Genomic DNA, 7,833 nt, shown 5'->3' with positions numbered 1-7,833 from the left:
TACATACGTTCCCGTGCTCCGAAATCGTTTTTCCTACCATTCGTGTGAAGACGAATGTGTCAATCCCATCTATCTGGTTAGTTAAAAAGAAATAGCATGTCTACCCTGATGCTATGTACGCTTCACTCTTACACAATCGAAACCTAGGACTTGATGCGTTCACAGCACTTACGATGTGCAAACCCCTAGCGCTTCCAAGTTTTCAGAAATAACATGTTTATTAAAAAAAATCGATTTCAAAATTTATAGTTTAAATCATAGCGAAAATAGTTGCGCTATCTGAACCTGTTCTGATGTAAACAATTAATATATTGAATAATAATTAAAAAACATTGTTCATAATAATTATGGATAATGCACCTGAAAATTATGAATAATTAGTTACCCCAAGTTTAAATTTATTCAACTTTATGTATATGTATTACCTCATTCATGGTTCAATGGCGATCGTTTACTTAAGATCCAGTTCCGGGATTGTAGCAAAAAATTAAGCAGTTCATTGATCTGTGAGGTAATTTTAAATAATCTATACAATTTTGCTATATTTTTATTTATAATTACATAATGAAAAAAGAATAAATAAAATAGTAAAGACCCTATCAAATGACGGATACTTAAGATAAGCACTTAAATCGGACTAGAAATGCACAATATTCTTCAAATATTGTTATGACCAATTTTTAATTGTTCATTATCCATAGTTAAATGGTACTTAGCAGGAGTGAAAGAGAAAGAGAGATGCGATATCTCTTTCACTTCCCCTCATTTTCGATGCATCAGTGTTAGTGAACACAACATTCGAGCAAACCAATTCGAGCGCCCATGCGACACACTCCGGTTACAAAGTACGAGACCAAAAGGAAGGCGAACAGGTAGGTCTTTGTGCAGATTGTAGATTTACTAACGAGCCGTTAACTAGAAGCTAATTAGTTACTAAGATTAGTTTATAAGTCATACGGGGCCTGGCCGTCCTAAATGAAATAAATAAATAACGTGCCGTAAATCATTTGCAATTATTTTATGCCGTTATGCGTTTATGTTCAATAATTATCACTTAATTTAACACTAATGTAATATTCTTTAACTAAATGTTTGCCGCTGAACCTGCAGCATTAAGCGTTTTGTTATCGAAAACAGGTTGGTAAGCCACATTACCCTGTTTCTACACCGCCAAGGTTTAACACAACCCCTGTATATCTGGCATATATCGACGGAGAACGATCAAAGCAGATACAACGGAATCTCCATGTATACCATCCCAATCTTTCACTATCAAAAAACTGGATACAAAAGGTTATAATATACATGCGAAAATACTGCCGTATTCATCAATATCTTCTTGGCTCTTCGATCTGGCATATTTTTACTACGTAGCCGGATCCCGTACTCTATCCTTGCTAAGGGAGGATGGTCCGGATGGGATTTGATACCCAATCCCAATCCCAATACTTATTTACTAATCCCTGTCGCCTTGTTCTCGCTAACGACATAATGTTGAGAATAGTTTTTCTGTTTTTTGTGTCATTGCATGTTGTGCTCTCTCTTTAGCGAAGAGTAGTATTTTAGGCACAAGTTTCTGATTTAATTGCCCAGTGCCTCTTGGAAATTATCGTGTTTATCCAGAAGTGTAACTTTTATTCTGACCTACCGTCATTCCCAGAAACAAATCTCTAATAAGCGTTATATCAAAGGTCGTCAGCCCGTTAGTGCACTCGATAGAAAAAAAACTAATACGGACGATCTCTTTCAATAACTTCATTATCAAAAGCTTATGGTCATAAGCTTTGTTTCCTTGTTTGTCTTCTTCCTTTTTGAGTATTCTTCCTCACGTTAGGATTCACAATCATTGACGATCTTGATCGTCATGTCTATCATAGAGCAACTTTCACTTTCAACTTTGTAGCTGGCGTGTCATTCATGCGATATGATCATACTAGAAGCAATTTTTATGAAACTATGAATTCTTGGTTCATATTTCACACATGCTGGTCACGATAAGGCACAAATCGACGTGACAGTTAGTAATCAACTCTGTAATATTAGCTGACTACCCGATCTACGGGCACGAAATGTATTCTAAACCTCTGTACTGCTGTACCTAGAATACCGCATCAATTTTGTAATCTTTTCACTTTACAGAATAGTATAATCTCAACCTATGGTGACCTCCATGGGTATGTTTTGATTCATATATAAAATTATACACAGACAGGTGCAATTCTGAACATGCAAATCGGGTCAAGAGATCACAAGCAAACAAACGACTGATCATCGTGTCAGAGTGTTCGTTGTACGGCAGATAATCGAGTGTAGGGAATTCCCAAAAAATTGATAACATGCAATCAACAGCCAGTCTCAACTGAGCTACATCATTAACACAAGATTAGTTACCAGTAAACATCAGTGAAAGAAAGTTCGTAGCAAGTGTAACAAGCCATGGGGAGCAAAGGGAATCCGCATCAGTTTCAGCAGCTGCTGAATGTGTCATATAGTGATGAAATAGATTTGTTTCACGCTAAAATATCTAACCAGCAAGTGCTTCTGGTAAGACAACACCGATCGTTGCATTGTTTCCGGCTGGAGCCATACGGGAGCGAGTGGAAAGTGTTATGGTCACGAGAAAAGTTTTTTGACGAAAAGCGGCGTGAGTTTCGCACTTCTTTCTTTGTCGATGAGTCAGGCTGGATGTTGGTGAAAAATCGTCAAGGATTGCAATTTTACCGCATGGAAGGAAATTATCTTACATTACACCATTATTCTACCGATGGAAGGTATCGCGATATGTACGGATGGAACGATTCCAGCACTGTTTTTCTAATGGGCCACCTTTATGCTGATGTTACTGCAATTGGAGTGCTAACGCGAAACAAGCGTGGAGTCATAAAATTTGAGCAAATGATGGAAAGTGTTGTGCTTAAAGGTGGAACCCAACCATTGTGGCAGCTGTACGATCCTCTCAATCTACCGGATACATGGAAACTCAATACAACATGGCTTGGTTTGGCAACTACTGACGGTAATCAACAGGTCGCCGTTATTGAGCAAACAGTAGACGCGATAACTGTTTACAAGCTGGACCAAAACTATGTTCCGCAAATTGTTGCCCGTACCGAAAATGTGCCTTTTGTACCATATGGTGAAGATCGCATCTTGTTTGGAAATATTTCTGATAATAACGACTTCAGCGATATGTTACATCTTAACTCCAGTGGAGTGTTTCTGTACAAACGAGTATATAACAAGTATCAACCTGTGTCACAAAATTCGCAACTGGTCGTTGGTTGGGAAAAGAAGCATTGGGACAGTGCCAGCTTGATCGACGTTGATGGTGATGGGAGAGATGAAATGTGGCTGTCTGGACCGGAAGGATTAGTAAGCTTCAGAATGTCAAAAGTGGGATTTGAATGTATTTCCTCCGATTTCGAATACAATGAAGATGTACGTTATGCAAGAATGGTGCAGGTGATTCCTGATAGAAGCCATAAAACCAGAGCAATTGCTGTTAGTGGAAGGCAAATGATTTCCTTTCTTCTTGCTTCATCGAAAAATTCAACATGTGAAATCAAAGAAAATGGCATAACTGTTCAACCTGACCCAACTGGCGGCAAACATCTTCAATCGATGTTTGCACTCAACGCACACACAGGACCGCTAGTGCATGCTTCGCTTGGAGAGCAAATCGACACCTCATTGTTGTTCGAGCCGATTAATCCAATGAACGGTAACCTGGCATTCGGTATACCTTTGCTTATGGTTGGCAGATTGTTCGCACTATCCACTGTTAAATTTATCACCTATCAAGAATCCTCCAACGTATCGAGTACGATGGGCAATGGCTGGTCGCTTCAAATAGATTGTGTGTACATCGATCGCAGAAATAGTATCTTTCCGGAAGAGCACCGCTACTATTTGATCAAGGACGGATCATCTCTTTTACTAACAAATAAGAAAACTGCTAATAGTTCTGCAAACGATCAGATCGTAACTTTTGCCATTGAATCAAACGATCAAATGACTGTCACATTTAACCGTGCTCTTGACCAGTGGTTGGTTGAAGATGGCAATGGAGAAAGTTTTATCTACGGTACATATGGTGACAAAAGCTTCGTAAAAATGGATAATGGCATTGAAGATTGGCCTTTCCAAATCAAACGTAGTGAAGTGAATACACGTTATTCATCAGTATGGTACATGATAAGACACTTTGATCGTGCCGGTCAGTGGTTAGAATATTCCTACGTAAAGGAAACCCAAGCAGATGATTATCAGCTGGAAGCGATTAGCACCAGCAGTGGTGCATCGATGATACTTTCATATTCTAATCTGTTCAACAAAATGCTTCTAACCAGCTTTACTATCCGCACCTCGAGGTACATACAAACGGCAACTCTGCAGTATATGGAGCACGGTGAAATGCTACGTTTGAAACGTATAACGCAGCAAAGCAACGTCGTACTGGAATTTAGCTACGAAGGGCCGGGTGGTGCTATGAGTGAAATTATTTACCCTAATGGTTTGGTTGCTAAATTTGACTATAGCTCGATTGAAATTGATCGTGATGTGCTGATGAATCATTTCATCACTAACTCTCATCCTCGTACAGCCTATGGTCCAGGATATCTTTTGATTGGTGACATCACCAACCAAGCGCAGGTACGCTTACGCATAACGGACACTCTCGGCTCGGACACGGTAGCATTGGCCGGAGGACATATTCCTATGCTGGGAAAACTTCCAGTTGTGGACTACGAGATGTTCACTGGGGAGTCTTTCTTCGCCATACTACTCCACCATAAAGGAACGCAGCCTGAGCTGTGTCTGTTTCAAACACAAGCTGGTATATGGCAAGCAATTCCTACTTACATAAAGCTTCCGAAGAACACGTCTGTTTACACTGGCCACAATTTTTTGCTTGCCATACAAAAGCATCGCATAACAGTTATTGAACAAGATAATGGCAAATGGAAAGCATTGAGACCGATCGACGTTGAGGAATCTTCCCTAAAGCATTACTTCTCACACGGCTTCCTTACGTACAACGATCAGCAACTACGGATGTATGTACGACGTGATGGCAAATGGGAACCGAGTGTACTAATGTTTCCATCTGAGTTGCTAGCAAACAGCACTGCCGTGTTTGATCGTTTTGACCATCCAGAAGAAATTGTTCGAAACTTACAGCAGGGTATAAAACTCGATGCATTGCGAATGTTTCACAACGTAGTCGTATTTCGTTCGCTACATCTTGAAGGCTCTAAACTATACGCCAGGCTACATCTTTTACACCTGAATTGGAAACATGAAATAAGTCGTCAAACGGTTGTTGACATTCTCATTGAAGATCTCGCCACATACACCTTTAACCCGCCCGAGGCAGAGGGCAATGTGTTCGTGTTTGGATATCGTGTGGAAAATGGAAAGTTCCGCCTGAAAGTGATCAATCATCGTGGTACAATAATGGACGAAATTGAAAAGATTAAGGAGCAAATTGAACAGGACATTCTTAAGCATCCTAACGCACCGGAAGCGGAGAAACAGCGCTATAGGAAAGAATCGCACGAAAAGCTCAACGGTGAACTTGAGGATCTGTATCGTAATATCACAGCGCAAATTCCACTCGCGATCGATCCTTCGAAGTTTGGAGTAATAGTGAACGATGCACACATCATTGCAGCGAGCCATAAGGTGCTGTTCGATGGAATCGACTGGACTACGGAAAGGATTCCACAGGAAGAACTTACATTGGACAGCATAGCGATCAACTTGGGACCATCCTATCAATTAGTGAAAACGCATCGTAATGCAACGTTCGATTTGATCGGTCCCAACAATGTTACCGTATTTAATACCGATACTAATAATGCGACGGAGTTGCACATACGATATCCAACCTTTATGGCAGTGCAAATGAATGGTTCTGCCGTGCAATTGTTTGACTTTCAACGTGGCGAATTAACGAGTCTTCCTGCAGAAGAATTGCTGGACGCAAACAGCAACCAATTGGCAATCATCAGCACCACCAATGACGGGAAGAATGTGTTTGTACGGTCGGTGGATTCGTTCGCTATCACGCGGCAAAATGTGGTCTGGCGTCACGAGTTTGTTGACAGTAGGAAGCGGAAACTAATCAACTACTATGAATTCAATGCACAAAGTGCAAAACCTTACGAAGGCGAATTTTTAATGGGTGACGTAAAAATTACTCCCGCTAACATGGATGGACGTTATGGATGGTTTAAAGTGCATTATAATTTTGCCAACAGCACGCTGAGCACGAAATCGGTTTACAATGCGGCGGGAGAGTTTGTCAAACTAGTCGATCCTGCTAGTGAAGATGTCGCCAAAACGATCGATCCCGAAGGTGTTTTAACGGCACGCGATGGAAAAACGATTGTAGCCGATTTCCGCCCATTTCGGATGTCGGAGGAAGTGGTCTCCTATTACGGATTTGAACCGTACGAGCAAAATTTAGTCGGCAATGGGGGGCGTTGGAAATGGACTGATGGAGTAATACGCAATGAGCATGGAAACCACTTTTTGCATCTCACCCGATCGAAGTTCATAGGTGCGACGTTCGAGCCAAAGACACAGTTTCATTCGTTGATCATTTCTTGTTGGCTAAGAGGCTCGGCAGATCAGCAAGATATCGGCAACTCACTGTCTGTCCAGTACAATGGAAACATAATAAACGGATCTGCTGCATTTTCCACTAATGGATGGACGTATGTTGAGATTATGGTTGAAAAGACCAGTCGATTTGACGTTAAAATTTCTCCAGGAACCAATTCTTTCCTAGACGTTGATCATGTAAGAGTTTTCCCAGCAGAGCTGGAACTGAACGTGCACATTTACGACTCCGTGCTAGCAATAGAACGATCGACGCTGCATGCCTCGGGACTGTTATCACATCGGCTCCACGATAACTTTGGTAATGAAATAGGACGCATTAATGAGCAAGGTTCGATTGAGTATTTATCTATTTTATCAAGAAGGAAAAATTCGCGAATCGAAATGTCCCCTACGATGGGGAAAATTTTGGAACCGGTAGAGCAGAACATATATTATGGTCAATTTCAACACATTCCCGATACAGCTGTTTTACGATTTCGATACAGTGGAACTTCACATTCAGGTGACATACGCATAGAGATGGCTGCCATACCTTTCCGCATCGAGATATTCGAAGATCAAGCAGTGTTGATGGAACGGTCTCAAAGAACTGCCATACCTCGCGAGGGTGAAGTGGTAATCTTTTGTAGCAATACACATTACAGCGTATGGATCGATGGTCAGCTCAAGATCGAGAATTTTGCCAACCAAGCACGTTTTGAGCGATACCAACTCAATGGCAAAAATGCACACATTTGGGACGCTATGCTGCTTTACGATGTGAGTATGAAGGTAATCTATTTGTCTGATTTTGGCGCGCCGAAGCAAATACTAGAGCTAAAGGAACCACACACCATTGCTTTGCTAGAAATCGTGTACGATGAGTTAAACCGCCCCGCCGTTAAATCAAAGTGGTCCGAAATCGATTGCACTAATTCGTCAATGTTATTCGGGTATCGAAGCAATTTCATCGAGAAAGAGGAACGTTTTTGGAGCACGGGACAAATGGAGGGCACAATCATGCAGCTGAACAACGATTGCGCAGGGTTCCCGTATAGTCGAACAATTTACGCAGATAATCCGCTCGAAGAAAAAACTGTCCAATCCGTGCCTGGAAAACCCTTTGCTGTTAATGGTGTGTTTGCAAAACATTTCAACAGCAAGCAACATATCGATTTTCTGGAAAACATTTTCCCTTCCACGCACGGGTATTATTGCAAGGAC

This window comes from Anopheles funestus, chromosome 2RL (assembly GCF_943734845.2).
Source record: "Anopheles funestus chromosome 2RL, idAnoFuneDA-416_04, whole genome shotgun sequence".
NCBI classification, from domain to species: Eukaryota; Metazoa; Arthropoda; class Insecta; order Diptera; family Culicidae; genus Anopheles; species Anopheles funestus.
Note: the sequence above shows the minus strand (reverse complement) of the source record.